Here is a 27,384-nt window from a genome sequence, read left to right as displayed (position 1 = left end):
TTCTTAGAAATGACTCAAAAATAAGGAGGAAAACAGAAAAGACCCCCTCATCTTCCAGGACAGCTCTGGATGAAAATTCATAAACATAAGCGCTTCAAAAGGCAATGAAAAAGAGACCGGGGTGTTGCCATTTTGGCCGCGACCTCGGCAGAACCCAGGCAGGGTGTCCAGTACACTTTCCCCATAGCTACAGTCCCACCTTGGGGGCAAACAGTGGTCCCAGGTCAGCAGAGCAAGGTACCTATGGGGAAGGGACAGCAGGAGCCTTGAGATGCCTTTGTGTTGCTAAGAGGTGGCCAGGAAGGCGGAAGTGAAAGAGGAAATATATAAAAAAAGCTGTCTGCCGAGGAAGTGACAGCACAGAGAAGAAAATGTGGTAGAAAGCAGCACTGCAGGTGCCAGTCTGGACACCTGGAGAAGGAAAAAAGAACCTAGCTCGGCGGTGTGTACACAAGTGGACAAACGTGCTTGTGACGCAGGTGTACATGCACCCCCACCTCTTAGCAAATCAGAAACATACTAGACCTCACAGAGCCTCCCCGGCCCCAGGAACCTCCTTATGCTGTGGGTACAGCACTAAAAAGACAAAAAGACCAAAATGCTGCAAGCCCACCCTTTTCTCTGATACCTCATGCAATTCTTTAGAACTGCTCACTTTTTCAAGATGAATGATATTAAGAATAATAAGAAAACATTAAGGAGAATGCAGACAAGAATACACCACACAAGTGGCAGATGAAAGACATCTGTCAAAAAAATAAGTAAAGACAACAAAAGAGGTGATATTACTTGCACACAGGACCCTCTGCCCCAGACTGTGGACCAGTCTCTCAGCACCCGGCAGTGTGGCTTGTACAGACTAAACATTTCATCAAGATTTGATGAGTAAAGGGAGTTCCCGTTGTGGCTCAGCAGAAATGAATCCGATTAGTATCCATGAGGGTGCAGGTTCGATCCCTGGTCTCGCTTGGGGGTTGGGGATCTGGCATTGCCATGAGCTGTGGTGAAGGTTACAGATACGGCTCAGATCCCACGTTGCTGTGGCTATGGCTGTGGCTGGCAGCTGTAGCTCTGATGATTAGACCCTAGATTGGAAACTTCCATATGCCACAGGTGTAGCCCTAAAAAGCAAAAAAAAAAAAAAAAGAGAGAGAGAGAGAAACATGAAAAAGAATATGCATGTTTTATATATATATCTAAAATACATATATTGTATATATATATAACTGAATCACTTTGCTGTATCAGAAACTAACACAAGTCAAAAGCAGAACAGACTGTAAAACCAACAGCTCTTCTAGGACCCATGAGAGACATGAGGACACAGGGCAAACTACTGCCCCCAAGATTGGAGAGACAGTCAAACACAGGGAATCATGGGTTCCTAGAGGAGCAATTCATGAGCAGCAACAGCTCTGGGAACCCTGCGCTGTGGAGACAATGCCAAGAGTTAACAACTCCAGGTAAACACAGTCACAGCTCCCACCCCAGCCAGTTTGATGACACTTTCCTCCAGGACCCTGGCAAAGCTTTCACAGTAAATATCAGAGCAAAGTCCCCTTGGACTCCAGCAGTGGGAGAAGAAAAGGAACCATATGGAATACACCAGGGCACTTTGTCCTTAATAAGGCTGCCCTCGGAGGAAGCTAGTTAAAGGAGCCTCACCTCTGGGGGATTATCAATGTCTAGCTGACCTGAGGAGGGGAAACACCAAGTCTAGCCCACTCGGGCCAACCTGTCCCACCTGAGATGGGGGAAGAAACAGAAACACTTGTGAAGCTCAGAGCCCAGAGGCACCGGCTCCCTGAGACCTAATCCCAGAGCAGAGGATGCCCCTCACGTTACTGAACCCACTTACAGCAGTTGGTTTTACCTGGTACGCTGTGTCCCGCTATCAAGAAAAAATCGCCACGTGTACCAAAAGGCAAAACCCACAGTCTGAAGAGAAGGGGCATGCATCAGAACCAGACATGGCAGCGGTGGTGGAATGATGAGCCTGGGAACTTAACACAGCTGTGATTCACATGCTAAGACTCTAATAGACCGAATAGACAGCATGCAGTAACAGAGGGCAAGGTAGGCAGAAAGATGGAAATCCTATGAAAGAACCCCAAAGAAATGCTAGACATGAAAAATACTGGAACAGAAGGGAAGAGTGCCTTTGATGGGCTTGTGAGTGGACTGGTGAGGACACAGCTCAGGATCCTCTGAGCTTGAGAATGCTGCAACAGAAACCTCCAAAACAGAAAAGCAAAGAAGACAGACTGAAGAAAACGGGACAGAAAATCCAAGGACTGTGGGACAACTACAACACGTATAACCTACACATAACAGGAATACCAGAAGGAGAAGAAAGAGAGAAAGGAACAGGAAAAAAAATATTGAAAACAACAGGGACTGAGAATTTCCACTATTTCAGGTCAGACACCAAAACACATCCAGGAATCTCAGAGAACACCAAGCAGGATAAATACCAAAACAATCGACACGCAGGCATTTCATTTTCAAACTATAGAAAAATCACAGATAAAGAAAAAAAAATGTTGATGGGAGTCAGAAGAAAATAATACTTGATCGACAGCAGAACAAAGATAAGGATTACATCCAACATCCCAGAGACCATGCAAGCAAGACAAGGAGTGAAATACTGAAAGTACTGAAAGAAAAAAGCCACCAACCTAGAATTCTGTACCCAGTGAAATTATCCTTCAAAGATGAAGGAGAAATAAAGACTTGCTCAGACGAAAACTGAGGGAATGTGTTGCCAGTGGACCTGCCTTGCAAGAAAGGTCAAGAGGAAGTCTTTAGGGAGAAGGAAAACAACCTATGTCAGAAACTGGACTCTCCATAAAGAAAGGAAAAGCATCAGCAAGGGTAAGTGAAGGCAAAATAAAAGTTTTTATTTATTTCTCTTATGCGTAATTGATCGAAAAGATAAGAGCATGTTCAAAATACTAGCAACAAAATATCTGGTTATATATGCCGATGTATACATCTTGTGTACATATGTGCTTATAATGCTTATGTATAAATGAAATGAAAGTAAGTAATGATACAAAGGACAGGAGGGAGGAATCAGGATTTTTTTGTTATAAGGTAGTCACTGTGAAGTGGTGTCATGTTATTTGAATGTGGACTCGGCTTAATGATCAATGTATACTGAGAATTCTAGGGCAGCCATGAAAAAGGGTAACAACGAGGTATAACCAATAGGCTAAGAAAGGAGAGAAAAATGGAACCTCATAGAATGCTCAATGAGAACCACAAAAAGGCAGAGAAAGAGTGGGAGACAAAAACAGGAACAAGGTCAACATGTAGAAAACAGTAACGAATATGGTAGAAATTAATCCAACTGTATCATTACCCACTGAAAAGCTGTGCTTACATTGTTAGTGTCCCGTTTAAGGAAAAGTCACTCCTTGGCTAAAAATAGTGGGCATCTGCATATTTAACTCCTCTGTCCTTATTTTATTTGCATGCTAGAAAAATAGGATTTATGGGAAACAAGGTAAAGAAAAATCCTTTTGAAAAACTTATGGCTACCAAGGGGAGACAGACGTGGGGAGAAGGACCTGGGGGAGTGGGGGTGGGATGGGCATATGCACAGTGAGCTATAGGGAATGATTGGCCAAAAGGGATCCGCTGTGTAGCACAGAGAACTCGACTCAGTATTCCATGATACTCTCCCTGGAAAAAGAATCTGAAAGCAAATGGATGTGTGTATGTCTACCACTGAGTCCCTTTGTTGCACAGCAGACATTATCACAACCTTGTAAGTCAGCGACACTTCAAGACAGCTTTAAAAAAGATAAAGAAAAATGTCTTTTAAAAATCAAGCTCGAACAAAAGAAGCTCTATCCCTTTTGATTGTTCAGAAGGTCCTAAGGTAGGGTCCTTGGAGCCCTTCCCACAAATACAAAGGAAAAGATCGACGGGGTCCCGTGAGATTGGAGAATGTTGCATTCACTCTCCCTTCTGGAAACTTACATCACGCAGGAGCATATCAAAGAGTTTGAAAAGTCCCACAGTAAAGAAAGGCTGCTTATCCCAATGTTCCCCAAATTTTGGAAAATTTGTAGAAATTCTGGCATGAATATGATCCCTTAACTCAAAAGTGCAAGATTTTTGGAGGTGGTCAGGTGGACTTAGCTCAAGGTGAACATGATTGCTGTCTATACCCACGGACTCTGTCCCTCCTGACCGTCCAGAATGTGTGTCGTTCCTGCTGAAGGACTGGCCTCTCCACCTGCACTTTGGGGGCCAGCTCCTGTTACTTTCTCAAGGACTTCTCCTCGACCTTACCAATTTCTTCCTTCCTTCCTTCCTTTCTTTCTTTCTTTTACTTTTTAGGGCCACACCAGTGGCATATGGAAGTTTCCAGGTTGGGGGTTGAATCGGAGCTCCAGCCACTGGCCTACACCACAGCCACAGCAACATGGAACCTGAGCCACATCTTCGACCTAGACCACAGCTCATGACAACACCGGATCCCTGACCCACTGAGCAAGGCCAGGGATTGAACCCACATCCTCACGGATACTAGTTGGATTCACTTCCACTGTGCCACACCATTACTGGTTTTCTATTGATATTTTTCTCTCCTGAGATGCTGATCTGTTAAAGAGGAAAACATTCTTGCCTATAACCCCATTTGGGAAAAGAAATTCCTTGTAAACTGTCAGGTTGCCATCTATCACAGCACAATTCTTGGAAGTTTCTACTTGACCTTTCTTCTTGATGATGTTACATCATCATTCTCCACCTGTTCTCAGTTGGCTTCCGTCCACACCAGACCACGAAAACTGCTGCCCGCAAGATCTCAGAAAATTCCATTGCCAAATTCTGTAGACATTTAAAAAATTCTTTCTTTACACCTGCCAGCATTTTACATCTTGGGCCACTCCTTCCTTGAAACCCCATCCTTTATTTCTGCAACCCCAGACCCTACTGCGTTTCCCTATATCTCACCTCAGGCTCACCTTTGATGGCTTCACTGCATCTACCTGATCTCAGGAAGCTAGACCTCCCCAGGTTCAAGTCAGCTTCCTCGTGTTAGTTTCTCTAACCTCTTAGAGCTAATTTCATTCATTTCCGTGGCTTTCAATAATGCACATGGTCAGATCATGAGGGCCACATGGAGAGCCCAATTCCCAATTCTGCTCTGAGCTCTAAATTCCTAGAGTGTGTCCATTGACACATGAGCATACAGCCACCACCTGCATCTCAAAGCCAAGAAGCCCAGCAGGTGCTTTCCCACCTCACGTGCCCACTTCCGCTTCTCTGCCATCACAATAAACTGCGCTGCCCTCTCCCAGTGCCTGAAGACCAATATTTCAGGGCCGGTTAACCCTCTCACCCAGGTCATCGACAAGACCCGCCTATGTTCCCTTCGAATACTTCTCTGGAACCCGTGCACGTCTCTACACCTGCAATTCTACCACCAGCATCTCCTGTCGCCTGGCCTGTGGCCAGCATTCCCCACGGACCTCGGTTTCTCCTCTGGCCTGTCCAACCTCTCGTCCCCGACCCGTCTGACCCGCCCGCATCCCGCTTGCTAACAACCTCCAGGGGCTTCCCACGGAGCTTCGAGTAAAGTGCAGGCGGACGAGGGCTGGTTCCCGCTGCCTCCTCTTGATCCCCTGGCCATGGTCCTCACTGGCCATCGGCTTGTCTCCCCTTCGCCTGTAAACCTGCTCAGCTCGTCCCCTCCTGCTCGCTCGCTCTCTCTCTCTCTCTCTCTCTCTCTCTCTCTCTCTCTCTCTCTCTCGACCTGATGACTCTTCCCCTATGTTCCGTGCAGCTGACTGTTGTCCTTCCATATCTTGCCTCTGCAGGCACCTCAGCCCATTCCTGACAATCCTGCCAAAAATGCCAGCACATCCACAAGACGCTGGCACACCTGCACGTTTGTGGCCCCCACCCCCAGCCCACCCGGAGCAGCCAGATGATCTGCATTGACTCTTGATCACGAAGGGGTTGATACTGGGCTGGGCAGCATGGGGGTCTGGTTTGTCTTCTCTCCACACACACCACACACACATCCCTGCAGGCGGAGAGCTCGTCTAGCTGACCACTGTAATCCCCACGGCCAGAGCGATGCTGGCACAAAATAGCTCCTAAGTTAACATTTGTTGGACAAATCAATGCATCATCCTCATGATAAGCAGATAAAGACTAGTAGAAAAAGATGTGATTATTTTTCAGAAGGTATCATCCTTGTGCATGCCCATGGGAAGTGAGTCTGAGGAAGCCATTCCGGGTTACAACAAGGCAACATGACCTGAAATAAGGACCTTCTAAGGGGACAGACATACCCAGGGGCCCTGAGGTCTGCGGATGGAGATAATTCAGCACCAATTTTTGCAGGCAATTTCAGATAAAAGACACAGCTCATGGCATCCATACCTGCTTTTCAGACTGCAGCTCCTAATACGGTGAATTAAAAATCCTGGACTCCCAGGGTTCTTTCCTCCCTGTTCCTCTTGTTCATAGAAATGCTATTTTCACTAAAATGTAGTTCAGACTTTGGCCACTTGAGGGCACTTGAGCTCTTTTATAGAGACTCCCTTTAAAAAAATGCCAGGCACCTTTCAAAACGGCAAGAATTAATTTGCCTGCAAGTATCACATCCTTGATGCCGACACTTTTAAATCTCCAGCTCTGAAAATTCAAACTCGCTTTTTCTATCTAATCCAGAAAACTGACATCAGGAACTCACGACTTATTCTACGTGACATTACAACCCCGGAGCCTTCTCTCTCGAGTTTCGCCAGAAGAGCACAGCACTATCCATTTTAGGCTAATGACCCGCAACGAGAGTGAGCTTAGACTCAGGCCAGGGAATTTTTAAAACGTGCCCTTCTAATCCCACTCCGTCCGTGCGCATGCATTAAATTACACCCACCAGGGGGTAGCATTAGCTTACAAGTGCTTCTAATACCCTCCGATGAAGACAAAGCCAACATTTTCAACCAGCCTTGAAAAAATATGTGTACACCCACACACGAACAACTGCGCCTCCGAAGAGATGAGACGCAGGACCCCAGCCCCATCCCAGACCCATCCGCAGGGATGATGAGCGTTTCCCTAAAGCCTAGTCAAGATGTGACTGTCTCCAAAGTCGGCATAAAACGTTTCGTTGTACCTTCAGTCCCTCTGGGCCTAGAGCTGTGCAGTCAGGCTGGCCTGATGTGCACCACGTCCACCTCGAAGCTGAGCACCGTGTCCGGTGAGCAGGTGAGGGGAGGCGAGGCTGGTGAGCCTGGCTGGACAGTTGGGAGCAGCACCTAGCGCTCTGCCATCTTCCTCGCCTCCATCCGCAGCCTCTGCCCCGAGCAGATGCCCCGGCTCCACTCCCGACATCCGCCACCTGCTCGCCTCGGGCGCCCTCTGCTGGGCAAACTCACACGTGTCAGGGAGCCTGTTCGCTTGTCTGGCAAGAACATGAGCGCAACGGAGGCTTGCATTTTGATTTTAAATATTAAAAAAAAAAAAGGTGGAGTTCCCTTCGTGGCGCAGTGGTTAATGAATCCGACTAGAAACCATGGGGTTGAGGGTTCGACCCCTGGCCTCGCTCAGTGGGTTAAGGATCCGGCGACGTGGCTCAGACCCCACGTTGCTGTGGCTGTGGCTGTGGCTTAGGCCGGCGGCTACAGCTTGGATTGGACCCCTAGCCTGGGAACCTCCATATGCCTCAGGTGCTGCCCTGAAAAAAACAAACAAAAAAAAATGTAACTTTACTGGAGTGTAGTTAACTCACAACTACATGTATGAGTTTCAAGCGCACAGCACCTTGGATCAGTCATACATATAAATAAATCCATTCTTTCTTCCCCTATAGGTTATTACAAACTATTGAGTAGATTTTCCTGTGCTATACGGTAGGTTCTTGTTAATCATCTACTGTATATAGTCGAGTGTATGTGTTATTCCTACCCTCCCAATTCTTCCCTCCCCAACGGGTTCACCTACGGAAACCATAAGTTCTGTTTTGAAATCGAAGTTTGTTTCTGGTTTTGTTTGTTTTTGTCTTTCTAGGGCTGAACCAACAGCACATGGAGATTCCCAGGCTAGGGGCTGAAACCAAGCTGTAGCCACCGGCCTACACCACAGCCACAACAACACCAGATCCCATCTGTGTCTGCGACCTACACCACAGCTCATGGCAACACTGGATTCTTAACCCACTGAGCGAGGCCAGGAATCGAACCTGCGTCCTGGTGGATACTAGTCTTATTTGTTTCCTCTGAGCCATGATAGGAACGCCTGTCTCTGTTTTTTCACTAAGTTCTCGTATATCATTTTCAATAGATTCCACATATAAGCCATATCATATGGTATTTGTCTTTCTCTTCTGACTTCACTCCATATGATAATCTCTAGGTCCATCCATATTGCTGCAAATGACATTATTTTTGTGGCTGAGTAATATTCCAGTGCATATATGAACTGCATCTTCTGATCCATCGCTCTGTCAATGGACATTTAGGTTGCTGCCATGTCTTGACTATTACTGTACATGGTGCTGCAATGAACATGGGGTGCATGTATCATTTTGGATTAGAGTTTTCTCTGAATTTAACTTTCTTTCTATCCACAGCCTAGGAAGCCAGCTCACTCAGGAGACAATGGGAGAGCACCTTCAACTCACTTCTCTGGATGTGGGTCTCATCCTGACAAAAGCATGAAGAGAAACGTATTTGCAGGCGGCAGTGTTTCCACATCATTCTAACAGTGAGTTAACACTGACCTGGTGCGAGTCCATGCACGGAGGGATGTGCTGGGCTTTGGAATGTAAGGGCAAGTGCCCCTGTCTGAGTCTCCAGTGTGTTGGTTCAGTGGCTGGTGCCTCTACTCCTCTTCTACAAAAGGGAGAAACAAAACCATGCCCCTCTGGGTGGGGGTGGGGGTGGGGGAGGACGGAAAGCAGGTCGCGTGTGAGGACGCGGCCCCCTGCCCCACAGCCGCCCCCTGCCTGTGCTTCTTCCGAGTTCACTGTGGCCAGAGGCTCCATCGCCCCAACTCCCAGCAGCAAAGGGCTCTGGGTGGGAATCGTGTTTCGTCCTCACCTTGGCTGCCGGCTGGCAAGCAAGGTGGCAGAACCAGGAGGTTTCCTGCAGCAGAGATGGAGTCCACTTTCCAGAATTTTCAGTCTTGGGAAACTGGTGGCATCGCGTCAGGGACGGCCTCGGTGGTGGGGGCGCCCAGTGGGTCAGTTCTGTGTTGCTAGGTGGTCATCCCGGAGGGGGGGCGGGGGGCCGTCGACTCGAGAACCTACTTCTCTGGCCCTTCCAGAGCTGAAGGACCCCCCCCTCGCCCTCTCCCACTCGAAGTCTCTGGAGCAGCTTCTGTTTCCTACCCTCCACTCTTCCTTATACAGATATACGAAGTGCTTAGTGGAGTTTCTGACGCTTAAAATTTGCCATTAACATGTTAGCTATTATTACTTATATTTGACCTTTATATTACAATATAGTTGAACATTATAAATTACTGGTATTCAACACAGCGAGTCACAATTTTTAAAAGTTATACTCCATTTATAGTTATTACAAAATATCGGCTAGATTCCCTGTGTTGTACAGTCTATCCTTGCACTTTATTTTCCGCGTAGCAGTTTGTACGTTTTCACCCCCCTCCCCCCGCCCCTCCCCACTGGTAACCAGTAGTTTCTTCTCTACAGCAGCGAGTCTGTTTCCTTTTTGTTATCTTCCCTAGTGTGTTGTATTTTTTTAGATTCTACACATCAGTGACATCATATATTTGACCTTAATGAAGCTGCTTAACCACATGAAGCCTGAGTTTTCCTCTCCGTAAAAGGGTGACCTGCTTCTGGAGCAAAAGTATAGATAAAATCAGATCATGTATGGACGGTGCTTCGTACAATGAGTAAGGGCTCAAACATGCTCATCTATAATGATTATTTTGATTTTTTCATTTATTATTTTTATCAACGTATAAAATATTTTGTTATTGGTCTTTTTAGGATGGAGCTGGAAATTTTGTGCAATGGACAACACCATGTCTAACAGCACTGAACAGGTTTGCGCCAATGTCTGGGCCACTGACATGTCGCAGGTTTCCCAATGTAGTAAGACATGACCCACAGAGGTAGGCTAAACTAAAAAAAAAATAATAATGATAACCATGTCTCAAAAATTCATCATCTGATTCTAATCTGTGGAATGTTTCTTTGGACTTTGCTCTACAACCACTAGAGGGCAGACAAGTACAGTAGAAAAGCAGCACATACCAGACAAAGATTAGGTTCTCTGCGTGTTCAACGGAGCTGGGGTGTGGAAACCATGTTTTTCAGCTTCTCCTCCTGCAGCAACCAACGGAGAGCGTCAAATAAAGATGCTTAATGTGAAGGACACAGATTTCAGTTAAAATATTTGGTACTGCTTTTCACTTAATAGTTTCATAAAATTAATAAGCATAATGTTCTACCAACAGACCTATATACATTTTAAAGCAGTACCTCTCAACAATCTGTTCATAGATTTCTTTTTAATTTAGAGGAGAATCAAGTAGTCCATTAGTTATTAGAGAAGAGGCAGAAGCACCCCATGCAATCACAGTGAGAACACGATGCCCCCAGGCACAGGCAGACCTAGGAATACATAAATGGGCCCATCAGACACGCTAGATGCTACAGGCACAGAGCTTGGGGCTTACAAATTGTATAAGGTACTATAAAAATAAGTGAGAATTGTAGAAAAATTCACTCCCAACTTTGAAATAAAAACTGCTTTTTCATTTCTCTCTGTCTCTCTCACACACACACACACACACACACACACACACAGGTTAACCAAACCCCCAAAGAACAAACAACTGCTGGGATTTTGATTGAACAGCATGAATCAGTTTTCTTAAAATCGCCATCTTTATAAGACTGAGTCTTAACATTCCATGAATTCAATAGTATTTAGGTCTTATTTAACCCCTCCATAGGATATTTTACAATTTTCCACATAGAGGTCTTACACATAGAATTAGGTATCTAGATTTTTTTTTTATGACCACATCCATAGCATATGGAAGTTCCCCACCCAGGGATCAAACTTGAGCCTCTGCAGCAACCTAAGCTGCTGCAGTTGGATCCTTAACCGACTGTGCCACAGTGGGAACTACGGGTATTTGGATTTTTTATACTGCCTTAATTAGCATTTGATTCTTAAAATTTAATTCCTAACTACGTTATTTACATATGCAAATGCAATGATTTCTGTACACTGGCTGTATTCAGCAAACTTGCTAAATTCTCTTACTATTAGTAAGAGATACTAGTCATGCATACAATCTCAGGTTTTCTGTATATATCATTATTTCTTCTGCAAACCGTGCCAATTTCCCATTTTTCTAACGTTAAAGTGTTTTAATTTTCTTACTGCGTCGCTTGGGCCCTCCAGTATGCTCGGAAATAAAGTTGTGGCAGCAGCATCCTAGCTTGCTCCTGACGTCAGTGGAGGCTTCCAGTCTTTCCCCACTGCAGACAGTATTTGCTGAGGGTTCAGCGGTTTTACTCATCCTTTGCATTTAGCAAGTCTGACTTTATTAATTCCTTTTATTGTGTGTTTCCTCTGTTCCATTCATCCTTTTATGCTACTGTATCATTCTCTTCCTTTCATGTCTTTGGAATTAATTTGCTGTTCTTCTTCTAATATTTAACAATGAAATGGAGACAACTCCATTTTAAAGTATGCGATTAAATGTTTTTGTAAGTCTTGGAATCAAGGAATACATTGAGTGACTGTTTTTTTCTCATCCCACTCTCCTGAGAAACGTATGAACCCTCTCTTTGAGTTCATCCACATGAATTCCAGAATCACTTCATTGGAGTCTAAGACATTGCTCGTCCCTGCCCCTGTCCTGGGAAAAAAATCATTAAAAAACTAACTCAAACCTATAAATTAATTTTGGGGGAAAAAACAACATCTTTATAATATGGAGTGTTCTCAACCAGGAACATAGCGTAAGTTATCTATTCAAGACTTCATTTATTTCTGCCAAATGACTGCTGCTATCATTTTCTCCATGTACTCCTGTGTACTTTTTATTCAAGTTAATAGTTTGTGTTTTTTAAAACAATAGATGGAGACTTAGTTGATTTTTAGCATTTCTTTGAAAATATATGCATATGAGACATTCATGATACATTTCCAATAATTATGGAAAGTGAGTTGGGAATAATCAATTTTACAGACTCAACCTGAAGTTCCAAGTATCCTCATTCAGAAATTACTTTATAAAAGAATGAAATTAGAATACTCTCTAACACCACACAGAAAAATAAACTCAAAATGGATTAAAGACCTAGATATATAACTGGATACTATAAAACTTTTAGAGGAAAACAAAGGCAGAACACACTTGGACATAAACTGCAGCAATATCTTTTTTAATCCACCTCTTAGAGTAATAAAAATAAAAACAAAAATAAATAAATGGGAGCTAATTAAACTGAAAAGATTTTGCACAGCAAAGGAAACCATAAACAAAATGGAAAGACAACCCAGAGAATGGGAGAAAGTGTTTGCAAATGAAGTGACTGGTAAGTGGTTCCTTAATCGCCATAGTATCCAAACAACTCATGCAGGTCAATATCAAAAAAAAAAAACAATCAAAAGATAGGCAGAGATGTAAACAGATACTTCACCAAAGAAGACAGCCAGCCAAAAAGCACATGAAAAAGTGCTCAACATTGCTAATTATTAGAGAAATGCAAATCAAAACCACGATAAGGTACCACCTTACAGCAGCCAGAATGGCCATCATCCACAAGTTTACGATGGGCACAGGGCGGGAGAGGGTGCATGAGTCAGCGCACACCCACAGACCCCTCTAGAAAACACAGCCACGGCCGTTGGGGACGGAGTGATGAATCACCTTAGCAGATGGAAAGCCCATTAGGAACGACTTCTTCCAGATGCCAGCAAGCGACCAGCTTATCCAAGAGCTGCTGTGGCCCAAGCTCTTTGGATTGAATGATGCAAGAGGAAGGTGCTTAGCACAACTCTAAATAAGGAGAGTCATCCATATCTGGCAGTTTCGGGAGGCCGTAATTTCTGGAGAACAGCCCAAACCTTTGACCTCAAGGCAATTCATCCAACCGTCATGTCTCCAAATCTCACGTATCAGAGAATCACACCACCTTCACAGCACCACTGAGGGAGAGGAAAGTCATCACCGGTTACTGCCTGACATTCCCGGGTCAAACGGCCAGGCAGAGATTGGGAATTGTGTATGTTCCCTGAAGGCAAGAATTTCACTTGGCCAAGGTATAGGCATACAATATCTGTATAATAAATGTGCACTGAATTATTGATTTCATAATGAATCAATCATGCCATTTCATGAACACTTTTTTAAAAATGAGATGCTTACGAAAAGATGTTTGATAATGGCAGTAAACATTGGGACCATTTTAAAAGACTATGTTACATGAGGCCATTGCTCAAGGAAAAAAAAATGGCACACAGTTATTCAGTCATTTTCAGGACTGCAATGCAATCACACATTAAAAGTGTGTTAATGCTAATCCTTAAGCAAGTATTTCCACCAAAGTAATCACCCTAAACCTAGGGGCACAGCCATGAGGTCATTTACTAGCCGATGTTCAATGGGTACCAGGTAAAAGTTACAAAGCAAAAATTATGTTACAAATGTTTCCAGAAAATTTATTTTCCTTTTTTATTTTGAAATTTTAAAATCTACAGAAATGTTGCAAAAGTAGGAAGAGAAACACCTACATGCCCTTTGTCTGGTTTCCTCAGTATTAAACTTTTGCTGGACTTGTCTCTTCCTCTCTTGTGTGTGTGCATGCACGCGCGTGTGTGCCTGTGTGTGTGGGGGGGGTGTTGGACCATTTGAGAATTCCTTGGAGAGAGTGTAACACCTTATTCCTATATGCCAATCTCCTAAGAACAAAGGCATTCTCCTATATAATACAATTATCTTAGGAAGTATAACATTAATACAATGTCCTTATATCTAATACACCATCCACTTCCAAATTTTCCCAATTATACCAATACTGTCCTTTGTTTTTCTAATTTACTCTTCCTCCCAAGGGCCTCGGATCACACAGGTCACACATTACAATTATTGATTATGTCTCTTCAATCTCCTTTACTCTGGGACCCAGCCTTGTTTCTCACTCATGATGTTGACATTTTTCAAAAGTCCAGGCCAGTGGTTTTCCAGAATGTGCTACAATTGGGACTGTCCAGATGATAAGACTCAGTTTAAACATTGTGAGCACAAATACTGCGCAGGTGAAACGTATCTTTCTTGGTGCATCAGCAATGATATCCGTTTCTCCCGTGGAACTTGCCCTCCTGGCGCCCTACATGCAAACGCTGCTGCTCCTCACCTCCTGAATCAATCAGGGGGTCTCCTTCTCCTGCCTCTGCTAGCACAGCCCACCTGCATGGACCGTCCTCTCTATCCGTCTACCCAAGGGTTTCTTTTGTTCACGGCTCAACTCACACATTACCACTTAGCACACAACTTTCCACACTACACTCCTCCAGAGGTACATACCTTTCTCCAAAATTTCTAGAGTTGTCCAAAATCCGCCCAGTGCGTCATCACGACCCCTTGTACTAATGCTCATCTGTGAACCTCATCATCCCACGACAGCGCCAGCCACGGATGGCAGCAACCATGGCCCTTGAATTCTCTCTGTTTGCATTGTATTTCCCAGAAATGACCAGGATCCAGAGCACTTAATAAACAGCCATGCTGTGGTCCCTGATGAACACGAGAGATGAACATTTCCTTAGGAAAAAAAAAATCCATCCTGTGATCCATCCCCCTACCATAGTTAAGGTTGCATCCAAAAAACAAAACAAAACAAAACAAAACACCCTGTGTTTTCAGTTTAGCCCCCAGAGGGTCATACAGGACCCCCCCCCCCCAAGAACTTTTTTCTGCCTCTATAAGTAACTGCATTTTTAAAAAACTTTTATTTTAAAAAACTTAAATTCTCAAAGCAATTTTTCATCAATTAAGAATGGATAAAATGAGCCAATTGAAAAAGTGCTTCCTCTTTTTTTTCAACAACAGCATTCCCTCCATTCTTCAATGAAATGACCTGAAATAATCATAATAAAACAAAAAAAATTGAGACGATAAAGCCTATCCTGCTCTCTCAAGTTACTGCAGTATTCATTCTTTATTATTTTGTACATCACTTTCCTGGAAACTCAAGGCTGTACAGCTCCACATGTTATGCTCTGTTGGTAGCTACACTTACTTCTGTTTTCGTGTAGAATACATTTTCCAGGGCTAAATTCTTCTTTATATCGTACACTCATTAACCTCCGGCGTCAACTTACCTCATCCCAGATGAGCAAATGCAGACGGCTCTCGGTGGGGCCCTGCTCTGTCATGGTTTCCCGTTGCTAGCAACACACAGAAGCACTGCCAGCTGCAGCTTCTCCTGTTGGTCTGTTACCTAAATATGGGTGAATTTTTCTATGAGGAAAACACCACGCGCATTTTTATTTTTTTAATTAGAGCCTGATTATGAAATAGGCAAAGAATTGACTGAATCAAATAACAACACAACTGATCTTCAACATGTGGCTTCTGACACATCACAGAGGTCCATCGAAACCAGGTACAATCCTCAAACATGGTTTGGGTCAGGAAAATCCCTGCTGATTGAGGCTGCCGGGAACGGCATTCACACACACTTTTAGCAAAAACAACAAGTCTTACGGTTCTGACACCTTTTCAGGTTTAGTCTGGAGGGGGGAGGGGGGCGAAAGGGTACATTCCATGATCTTGCAAACTCAGGAAGCACTACAAATGCAACGTCACACAGATCTCAAAGAAGACAGAAATGTTCAGACTTGACTTAATATTATTTTGTACTCTGAAGCTTCACAAAGGGAATAGAGGGTTTCCTCCTACTAAAACATACAGAGTAACTTATGACAATTACAGAAGACATGGCTTAAGACACACGAGTTCCATGCGTATTTGCTTGTCACCTGCCAGGCCGTGCACTGTAGTAGAGCATGGGAGGCAGAGGGCCTGAATTCTTCTCCTGCCTTGGTCAGTAATTCCCTGAACAGTGACTGCCAAGGCCTTGGACGCAGCATTTCTGTCCCTAGGCCTCAGTTTCCGATTTATAAAATGGAGGTAACATCATAAGACGATAGTGAAAAATCAAGTTAATAAATTCATAGGGAAACTGCTGTATAAACTGAAAAGCACGGTATGGATGAGTTCATATTCTATTTTTATAATGATTTTCCAATATGTTTCCTTGACGATTCATAAGACCTGCTTTTTCTAATTAGAAGCCCTACTCTCCGAGTGTCTATAGCTACAAAATGAGGCAAACTTCTGATAAAGCTGTCTAACTACGGGATCAGATTATGCGATGACAGGACCGTGGGTGAAAGTGCTTCTAATTTTCAAGTTTAAAAAAATGCTTTCAAATAGGGAATAAAAATATAAACATACTCATGTTTTGAAGTAAGATAAACCAAAAGCTATTTTAAAATGGCTACTGGGGCAAGAAACGGAAATATGAACTGGATGTCTCTCTATATATATTTGAAAATCCTGTAAAAACCTTCTGTAAACAGAACATACAATTATTTCATCAATGTAGACGAAGAAATTCCTAAACGTGATGAAAAGAATCTAACTCCATAACAAATTGTTGACATAAACATACAGAGAATTGTTTCAAGTGACTTTAAAATGCAAAATATGTTTGACTGTCCCCCACTAGTGAGATATAACCTCAGGATAAAACTACCACACATAAATCACAGGCTGTCTTCAGTAGCTTTATTTTTAATGACACTGGTATTGTTATTTTGAAATCGCTGTGACAAATTAAAGAAGCAATGAAGAGTGCAGGTTATGTTCTCAAGATGTTCAACGTAAGAAAGTATGAGAAGAAATCAGATTATGGTCATCTATAATTATACAACTACAGATGTGATAAATTCATTTGAGTAATAAAAAAATGGAAAAAAATTAAAAAAAAAAACGAAATAGATGCACACACGGTCATCACACATTTGAAACAGAAATATCCTTCTGGATCCACACATTTTCTTCTTAAGAAAACACACATTCTGATTGTTATGGACTGAATGTTTACTTGCCCTCAAAATTCTCATGTTGAAGCCCTAATTCCCAGTGTGATGTGTGGGAAGAGAGGGAGCTTTGGGGCGGTAATTAGGTTATAAGAGGGGCCTTTATACAAGAGACTAGAGAAATCGTTCCCCCTCACGTGCGGATACAGCGGGACGGTGACAGCCTATGAGCCAGGAGACGGCCCTCGCACCAGACACTAAACACCCTGGCATCTTGACCCTGGACTCCCCAGCCTTTAGAATTATGAAAAACAAATGTTGTTTAGGCCGTGCCATTTGTTACAGCAGCCTGAACTGACAAAGACATCTGCATCTATTTATCTTTTTGTAAAAATACACAGTATATAAATACCTGTCCGCTGAGGAGTCCCAGGAGCAGTGACAAGTCAGTAGCGGTGACCCCCTCGGGGATTTTGATTCTGGTCTCAGAACTTTATTTTTCTCCTTGAGAAAATGGCATCTGATGGATTCCAGGTCTGGGTGGAAAATATGCTGAGGAGATCTATGGCCCCTTGTCAAAAATTACAGCGGTCATGGCCAAGAGACAGAGGAAACAGAGCAGGTGCCACTGGCGAATTTTCAGAACCCTCTGAGCATCAATAGCAATGGCTGGAAAGGCCTGAAATAGATCTTGTACATTTAAACTCTGTTGATAGTTTTGAAAATTATTGCTTTAATCTAGAGAAGAGACTGTTAATAGATTGTTCAGAATTTAACCTGCCAGTTTCAGACAGATTTTTTTCAACTTTCAGCATTTCAAAGAGCAAAAAAATATAGTCAAAAATTAACCACAATTATAAAACAAAAATATTAAATAAAAAATTTAAAAGACGAATAAACTGCAATAAAATACTTAAAATGTTGCAAAATTACCCATTGTGCGCCAAAATCATTGACATTGCAAAATAATTTTAGACCTCCACCATTGCTGCTTAATTGTTGTATTCTACTTTATTTAGGCCAAATTACTTTTAGCTAAATTTTTATTAACTCTTTTCTACTGATCATACGTCAATTATTTTATTTTTAAGATCTGATTTTAAATAGACAGCTAGAAAATGTCCCTGATCATGTGTTTCTTTGCTTGAATTGAGTAAATAATGAGTTACTTCTAATGGGAAAACTGTAGCCTCTAGAAATGTTGTTTTGTCTGCAGTGACAGATTCTGGAAATGGGTTGATTGGTTCATACACATAATGTGGTCTCTGTCGCTCAGTCTCTACTTCCTTGTCTCTGCCTCTCCGCACCCACTCCATCGCTGACACTCACCCCCAGAATAGCCAAGACTCATCTGGTCCTTTTCCTCCTAGAGGAGGTTCTCATGAGGATATTTCAGTCACCAACCCTAGGAGGCAACACTGGATATCACACTTGCCTGCAGGAATCTTGAAGTCATGTTGTCACATTCATGATTTTAAAAATTCCCAATGCTATGTTGATACATGTAACTCATGTTTATAAATACGTGTATAAACGGACTGATGTTTTCAGACACTCTCAACTTTGTTTTGTCGATGTCTACATTCTTTCATCTCTAGGACCCGAGAAAATCAGCGCTTTACACAAATCTCTGTTTCACGCTTGACTGTAAACTATCCGTGTTTGTAACATATAGCTCTTGTAACATCAGAAACAGTATGGCTTTTCTTTCAGTTGAATAGAAACATCCCAAGTTGTCTGAGTTAATTAGCATGATACACTCCCTCACAAATCTGTCCTTCCCATCAATATATGAAAAAGTGTGCAGGGTAAAATTCCATAATTATTTTAAAAATAATTCCCATTCAAATTTTATTTTTAATTTTGCTTAACAGACCATACTTAGGGATGACTTCTGGAAAAAATAATTGATTAGGAAAATGCATGATGGAACGATATGTGTCCATATATGTCTAGTAAAATACATAAGGTTGCACAATCCCTAATGTGATTTCGCTTTCATTTTTAAAAATCTAAATAGTTCTGTATATAGACATTTAAACAGATGGAACTACGCATCCAAAAAGTTCACAGGGATCACCTTTAACGAGTAAAATTAAAGAAATACTAACTTCCTATTTTACCTATTTCTATACCTGTTGATTTTTTATAATGAGTATGTATTAAGGTTAAAGGAGATAAAGGATAAATATGTCTTTTTAAAGAATTTATTGTATATGTATATTTGTGTCTACATATACATATTATATATGTTTTAATATAGCTCTTTATTTATTTTTTTTTATTTTTATTTTTTTGTCTTTTTGCTATTTCTTGGGCCGCTCCCATGGCATATGGAGGTTCCCAGGCTAGGGGTCTAATCGGAGCTGTGGCCGCCAGCCTACGCCAGAGCCACAGCAACGCAGGATCCAAGCCGCGTCTGCAACCTACACCACAGCTCACGGCAATGCCGGGTCGTTAACCCACTGAGCTCTTTATTTAAATGAGATTAATTCTTAAAAAAAAAACACCCCCGTTGCTTTTACAAGTTTTCGTAATCTGTTCCTATTGTCTTTATTCTCTGACTCTATCAAAACAAATTTTTAATTCTGTACTAGGCTCTGAATTTTTCAAAGAAATGTCCCTTGACCTTAAAGAACTTTGTGAAAAGAAACTTCATCTTTTACGGATTTGTTTAAAACATGCTTGACCTTCATTCCACTCAAGTAAGAGCATCTATCAAATTAGGTTGTAATGGACATTACACTGAACTGGGCCTTGTGCTGTAAGGACACATGTAAAAAGACACAGGAGACCAGCCCTGATGAGATTACATTGCATAAGCCACAAAAGAAAAAAAAAAAAAGTTAAGACTAATCAGAGAGTTGAGGATGGAAAGAAATCTACAGGAACAAAGTCCAAAGAGAGGTGAGAGCCTTCCCAGGAGAGAAGTGAGCCAAACTGCTTTCCTCCAGCAGGGAGGTGTCGAAAGAATGGGAAACTACCACAGAGAGAGTAAGGGGAAATGACCCAAACTCTTTTTTCCTTTTTTTTTTTTTTTTTTTGGTCTTTTGTCCTTTTTAGGGCCACAGCCGCAGCATATGGAGGTTCCCACGCTAGGGGTCTAATCAGAGCTGTAACCACCAGCCTACCGCACAGCCACAGCAATGCCAGATCTGAGCTGCATCTGCGACCTACACCACAGCTGATGGCAACGCCGGATCCTGAACCCACTGAGCAAGGCCAGGGATCGAGCCCACAACCTCATGGTTCCTAGTCGGGATTCGTTTCTGCTGTGCCACGATAGGAACTCCACAACACAAACTCTTAATGACCTCTCCAGGACCACATTAGGGCTGGCTGATGAGCCAGAACCCCCAGGAGCCCTGACCTCAGAGCCCATCTCCTCCCACCCACCATCTGCCCCCTGCCCTTCCCAAATATTGACTGAGCGCTGCGACAGGACCAGCATGCAGTCTCCCTCAGAGAAGCTGTCCCCTGAACACTGGGGACAGGGCAAGACAAATCCAGAGTCACCTGAGGCTCTCAATGGAGGCAGGTGATGGCCACTCGAGGTTGGCGGTGAGGCAGGGAGAGGAAGAGAGAGGAGACTGAGAGTGAGAATGGTAACAAAGCATGTTCATTGAAAAAGCCAGCAGCCAGGGCACCCCAAAGAACCTGGCTGTAAAGCCTAACGAGAACCTTGAGATCTTGCCAGAGCTCAGACCCAAGTCCTACCGAAGGGAAAGTCCTGATCCAAACCTTCAAAACGTTTGAGGCCTTTGATGATCCAAATCTTACTAAAGCTGTAGCAAAGCAGAGACAGCGGAAAGTCATCAGACTGGGTGGACTGAGGCACCCATGCTAGAGGCTTAACAGAGAAAAAGAAGCTTTATTTGGGGCATGGGGGCAGTTAGTAGTATTACTTTATTCTGGACTATTCTTTTATTCACAATCCCCATCATAAAATCAAGAAATCTGAGACATCCAAAGTGAGAAGTGAGCTGCTCAAAAGAATAAATAGTCAATAGAAACAAGCCCAGAGATGACAGGTTGGAATTATGACAGGGAACTTTTTCCTTTCTTTTTCTTTTTTCTTTTTGTCCTTTTTTTAGGGCCACATCCATGGCACATAGAGGTTCCTAGGCTAGGGGTAGAATAGGAGCTGTAGCCACCAGACTATGCCACAGCCACAGCAATGTGGGATCCAAGCTGCATCTGTGACCTATACCACAGCTCACAGCAATGCCAGATCCTTTAACCCACTGAGCAAGGTCAGGGATTGAACCCGCACCTGCATAGATAGCAGTCAGATTCGTCTCTGCTGAGCCACAATGGGAACTCCTATCACAGGGACTTTAAAAGATGACAATAAATATTATAAAGACTCTAGTGGAGATGGTATTCAACATAGGAAAACAGAAGAATTACAGCAAAAATGGAGACTATTAAAAAAGAAACAAATGTAAATGATAGAAATAAAAAATGCAGTATCAGAAATAAAAAGTTTATTAAATGGCTAACCAGAAAACTGGACACAGGAGTTCCTGTCATGGCACAGCAGAAATGAATCCAACTAGGAACTATGAGATATATATAATATAATCCCTACAATGTTTGGCCCATAATATATGACATACAACACAAATTAATGGGGCATTTAAAGAAATTCTGGGTGATAACCTAGCCCCCACAGTCGCATGAACCACTTCTTTAAAATAAAGCTCTTTAGGGAGTTCCCATTGTGGCACAGTGGAAATGAACTCGACTAGGAACCATGAGGTTGCGGGTTCAATCCCTGGCCTCACTCAGTGGGTTAAGGATCTGGTGTTGCTGTGAGCTGTGGTGTAGGTCAAAGATGTGGCTCAGATCCTGCATTGCTGTGGCTCTGGCCTAGGCTGGCAGCTGTAGCTCCTATTCGACCCCTAGCCTGGGAACATCCATATGCTGTGGGTGTGGCCCTAAAAAGAAAAAATAAAATAACAATAAAAAAATAAGAAATAAAGCTCTTTAACTATACACCGATTCTCTTCTCTGGAGAACACTGAGACATAAGTAAGACATAACTAAGACATAAGTAAGTAGCTCCGTCTACTTACTTATGTCTGTGACTAACACAGCCATGCAATGGAAAACTGCTCAGTCATGAAGAGGAACAAAATACTTCTACATTCAAATACGCGCAAATTGTATTGAGTGAAAAAAGCCAGACACAAAATCATGCATACTCTGCCACTTCACATATATGAAGTCCAAGAACAGATAAAACCAACCTGTGATGACAGAAGTGAGAAAAAGGTTGCATAGGATCGGTAGGTGTGGATGTGACGTGGCTGGAAATAGACAGGAGACACCTTTCTGGAGTGATGAAAAAAACGTGCCATATCTTGTTTTGGGTTGTGTTACCTGGCTGTGTACCTTTGTCAAAACTCTGAGAACTGAATGGCCAAGGGCTATGCATTTCATTCTACGTAAGTTATACCTTGAAAAACAGCGTATGAAAAATCACATATTATGTCACATTTCAATTCTGTCAGCATGCATATATTTATTTCAATCTATTTCAAATAGGAATTTTCAAAAACAAGTCACTGAATATTTGTCACGAAATATGTTCATGACGGACTTGGCACCAGCTGGAATATCCAAACCCGGGTCTGCATTCTTTTTCGGACCAGAGTTGAAACCCTGAGCCCCAAGCTCCAGGACCAGTTCTGTCCCAGAGTGTCTCTTCGAACAAGGTAAAGGTCACGGGCAGCCTTCCTGGAGCTGCGCAGGTGAAGCTCCTCCATTTCCTAAGTCTTGCCCTTTCGGACCGGACTCATTCTCCCCCCTCACACCGAACACGCATGCACGCGCACACACATACATACACACAAACACGCACGCAGGCACACGCACGCACGCACACACACCCCTCTTGGACCGTCCTTCCTTAACTCCCAAGTGAGGTCTGTTAGAGCAGATCTTGCTGGACATTGAGTTTTACCATCAAAAGGAACTCCTTGTTCTGTACCTACAAGTAACCCGTTTTGCTCAGGGCTGTTTTCGTCACAGCTCATTGACTCTTCGGCTCTGAGGTAAGAGGGCCAATTTCAAGACTGCTCTGGAGGAAGCACAGGAGTGACTGCAGAGCGACGCCACATTGTTCAGAAAGAGAAAGGCGAAAAGGGACGAGTGACTGGAGGTGAAGGGGGAAAAAGACAATCCACGTCCCTTCCTTAGATTCCAAAATTTGTCGTGTGATTACACATCCATGAGCGATTTGGGGCAAGGCAGAAACTTCTGTTGAGTTGCCATAACCTCCTGTGATGGGGTGAGAGGTGAGGATGCTAGTACTTCCACTAAAACTGTGCAGTCTAACAAGGCGAAGCCTGAAGGCTGGGGCCCTGATGTGAAAAACGAAACTTAAGGAAACAGTGGACAGAGGCAGATGGCAGCACATCCTTTCCTTGGCAACCCCGAAACCTCGTCACACATACATATGCTTATCCTACCAACTGGAAACTCACAGCTGCTTGTCCACAGAGATATAGGGACCTAACTCCCTTCCAATCCTTTGAGACGTTCCTGCTCAATTTAGAATAAGACTTGCCCATATCTGTTCCTGAATCAACACTCAGTCTACCTGTAGACAGAAACTCAAAGGAGCATGAGGGACACAGGCTCTGCTAGTTATAAAACTTTTAAAAGTCACTGTTCTAGGGTCATGGAGGAGAGGGGAGGAGTCAGATCAGCACGGGGTCAGAGGAGCTGCTCCTTCTGTCCTTAAGAAGCATCGCTTGAGCACCAGGAAAGCACCTCACCACTAGCAGGACCCCGCAGGTCAGGCAGGCAGGGCAAGCCTGTGCTTAGACACCCACCTTCCCGTGGGGATCAGTGCAGCCTGATGAGGTCCATTAAAATCGATGCTTAGATCAAACAGGGAACTGCCATTTGAGTGAAAGTTTAATGGGTCTCCTTATTTTACTGTTTTTTTTTTTTATTCTTTTGTCTTTTTAGGGCATCGCATGAAGCATATGGAAGTTCAAAGGCTAGGGGTTGAACTGAAGCTACAGCTCTGGGCCTACACCACAGACACAGCAACACAGGATCCAGCCCGCATCTGAGACCTACACCACAGCTCACAACAACGCTGGATCCTTAACCCACTGAGCAAGGCCAGGAATCGAACTTGCAACCTCATGGTTCCCAGTTCCTAGTTGGATTCGTTGCCACTGCACCACAATGGGAACTCTGATCTCATTATTTTAATACCAAATAATAGAGTTGAACACGTCAGTTATATCCATGTTATTAATTCCTTATAGGCTAAGATCGTGTTTTACATTTTTCTCTCTCTCCCAAAAGACTTAAGACAGACTGAATATATATGTTTGGGAATTGTATTGATAAATACATCAGCTGTTTTGTTTTGGTTTTGTCCAGGGAAAAAGTTCCCCCTACCCACCCAAAGTTATCCCCTCCTATACCATGGAAGAGATCCATCAGTTTGATTGCAGCCCTCTAGAGGCATTTAATCCACTGTGATTTTTCCCCCTAGGGAGAGAATGCATTTCATTTTGAAAAGTAAAATAAAATATGGAATCTATGGAACAGGAGGAAGACAAAGAGATGGTAAAGGCAGAGGAAGATGACAAAAATGAAGGGAAAAAAGCGGAGGAGGAGTACAAGGAGGAAGAAAAAATGTAGAAATGGCAAGGACACAAAATCAGGAGTTAAAACAAAATTCAGCTTCATCCTCCAAATTCTTAGGCATAAACATTTACCTCTCTGAATGACTTTAAAAATCAGGATAAATCTTGACACTATACAGTACTGATTCTCTATGTTAATAATTATTCCTAGTTGAGATTTCTGCCTCGTGTTTCAAGACAGAGACACAAATTACAATTTTTTAAAGTATTATTTCACTCTCAACCCAACAGAGGTCATTCCATACATTCCATACACTGAGTAAATTCCAATAACATAAATATGTATAACATTCCTGCATACACTTGAAAACCAAAAAAATAATATCAACATGCATAAAAGATTTAAGCGCCCGATATTTATATGGGAAATGAAAATCGGCCAGATGAGGACACACATATAGAAGTTAAAAAACTTAGTGTAAATTTATACACAAAGAAATGCTAAAGTCACAGTGAGTATCTGTAGATTTCTAGTCGTGTTTATTAATGTAAGATTTTTTCTTAACTATTATATAAACATATATTATATGGTAATTGATTGCCATATCTGTTCTAGCCATAAACTATTCTATGGGGACAGACAATGAAGAGAATATATAAAAATATATAATATGCTATATGTTGAAAAATACTAAGGAGAAGCATCAGGCTGGGGAAGTAGCTAGAAATTATGAGTAGGGCGTCATTACTTTAAGTTAGGTGGCCAAGGAGAGCTTCCCTGAAAAGGTGGTGTGTGAGCAAAGCCTTGAGAGGCCAGAAGAAGCCGTGTCAATATTTGCAGGAACAGCATCCTCGGGCTGGGGAACAGCAGGAGCAGCCCTCTGCGTAGGGAGCCGCCTAGTGGGTTTGAGAAACTGCGCTCTGAGTGGGATGCTCTCCTCGGGACAGGAGAGCTTCAGCAGCCAACTGCCCAGAGGACAGGAGGGCACAGGTGCAGGGGTCTTGTGAAACCATGGGACAGTTGTCTTTCCCTCCGTGAGGTGAGAAGCCACTGGAGCGCTGTGCCCAGAGAAATAAAATGATCTGTTTACCGGGAAGAGGGATGGGGACTGGGGCGGGCCAGGGTCAGCCGTGGAGAAGCCCTACCTATAGGAACTGCGAGAGGACAGTGGGCGGACCGGGCGTGGGAGGGGACGCAGGGGGAGCGCTTGGATTCCGGACCCACTCATCAAATTATTCACAGGTCCCTCAAGAGAAAAAATCTGGAAAACATTTAATATATTTTCTTAAAAAGAAGAAAATAATCATTAGGGGCGAATGCTATCAGTGAAGTTATCACGTTAAGAATTTGGAAAAAAGCACATTAAGTGAGGTGAGCTATATATGAATGATCAATAATGTCTGAATAAATTAATAACTGCTGAGGAGTTCCCATCGGGGTGCAGTGGTTAACAAACCCGACTAGGAACCATGAGGTTGCAGGTTCGATCCCTGCCCTGGCCCAGTGGGTTAAGGATCCGGTGTTGCTGTGAGCTGTGGTGTAGGTCAAAGACGTGGCTCAGATCCTGCGTTGCTGTGGCTGTGGCTGTGGCTGGCGACTACAGCTCCGATGAGACCCCTAGCCTGGGAACCTCCATATGCCGTGGGAAGCAGCCCTAGAAAAGGCAAAAAGACAAAAAAAAAAGTAATAACTGCTGACATTCACTGTGTCCATCACCTGCCAGGACCAGGTCAGGTCCGTTGCGGGCATCATCTCTGCCCTCCAATCTCCACCACTGACCTCTGAGTAACTGGCCACTAGGCCCTGTTTCCTACACGAAGAAGCGTGAAAAAGTTAAGGAAGCTGTCCAAGGCCCGTAGGTAGGATGTCGTCATGATCTGTCTTTTATTAAAGCCCATGCTCTGAGCCAGCTCCATTCTGACTCCCTCTATAACGGAGGGGTGGGAAGGACCCTCTAAACTGGGGAATCGTGTGAGTCAGGGTTAGGAATTCACAGCGTTTGATGTGGGGGGTGAGAAGACGCCTCTGGAGCTCACGGTGCGTGCTGGGAAACAGTAAGAGTGATGGTGGAGACGGCAGAAGCCCTTTCGAGCTGGGCAGAAAAGCTGCAGTTACATTCAGGACACAAGGAGGCTCTAGCATGAACGAGGGAGGGAAAAAAAAAAGTAAGTTACTGGGTGTCGGGTGAGGCGGAGGCCAGCAGCATAGCGAGAAACAAATGTGATAATTCAGCGGCGGTAATGAGAGTTGGTAAAACGCAGGGAGGGAAGGAGAAGATACAGCTCAGCACTATTTCTCAGAAAGGACTTTTTTTTTTTATTCCAATTCCAGCGCAGCATCTGGTTCTGCTTTGTGTACAAAAAATACAGAGTTTAGAATGCAAGCCATCTTCACGATTAGTTAATGGGAACTTGGATGAGTTACTTTGCTGGACCACGTCTCCATCCAGGAAGGTGTTGGAGCGGATGATCTCTGCTTTGCCTTCTCGCTCTACGGCACCAGGACGAGCTGCTTCTCTGTTTTAAGCTCCAGTTCAGAGCAATGCGAGAGATGTCAGCATCTATTTCTTTAAAGGCATTACGATTAAACTTCATCCCCAGTGCATGGTACCACGTTTGCAACAGAGAAAATGCTCAAAATGATTTCCTAAATTGAATTGAATTGAATCAAGAAATCATCAAAGAAAAAGAATGAATTC

General features: G+C 43.3%; 1 long non-coding RNA gene across 2 annotated transcripts in view; it reads right to left on the bottom strand.

Moving 5' to 3' along the window:
• The window catches only part of LOC125112381 (uncharacterized), a 132,575-nt gene extending 114,701 nt beyond the window's left edge, over positions 1-17,874 (bottom strand). The window contains exons 1-5 of one of the 2 annotated variants that reach the window (XR_007131133.1): positions 17,482-17,874; positions 15,345-15,463; positions 14,548-14,757; positions 12,892-13,169; positions 10,253-10,324 (exon numbers count right to left, since the gene is read on the bottom strand). This is a non-coding gene — a long non-coding RNA (uncharacterized LOC125112381). The remainder of the gene's footprint in view (positions 1-10,252; positions 10,325-12,891; positions 13,170-14,547; positions 14,758-15,344; positions 15,464-17,481) is intronic. The other variant, XR_007131134.1, reaches the window with a different exon arrangement.
• Positions 17,875-27,384: the final 9,510 nt, after the last annotated feature.

Source organism: Phacochoerus africanus, chromosome 12 (genome assembly GCF_016906955.1).
Source record: "Phacochoerus africanus isolate WHEZ1 chromosome 12, ROS_Pafr_v1, whole genome shotgun sequence".
Classification (NCBI taxonomy): Eukaryota; Metazoa; Chordata; class Mammalia; order Artiodactyla; family Suidae; genus Phacochoerus; species Phacochoerus africanus.
This window is presented reverse-complemented; position numbering and strand designations above follow the sequence as displayed.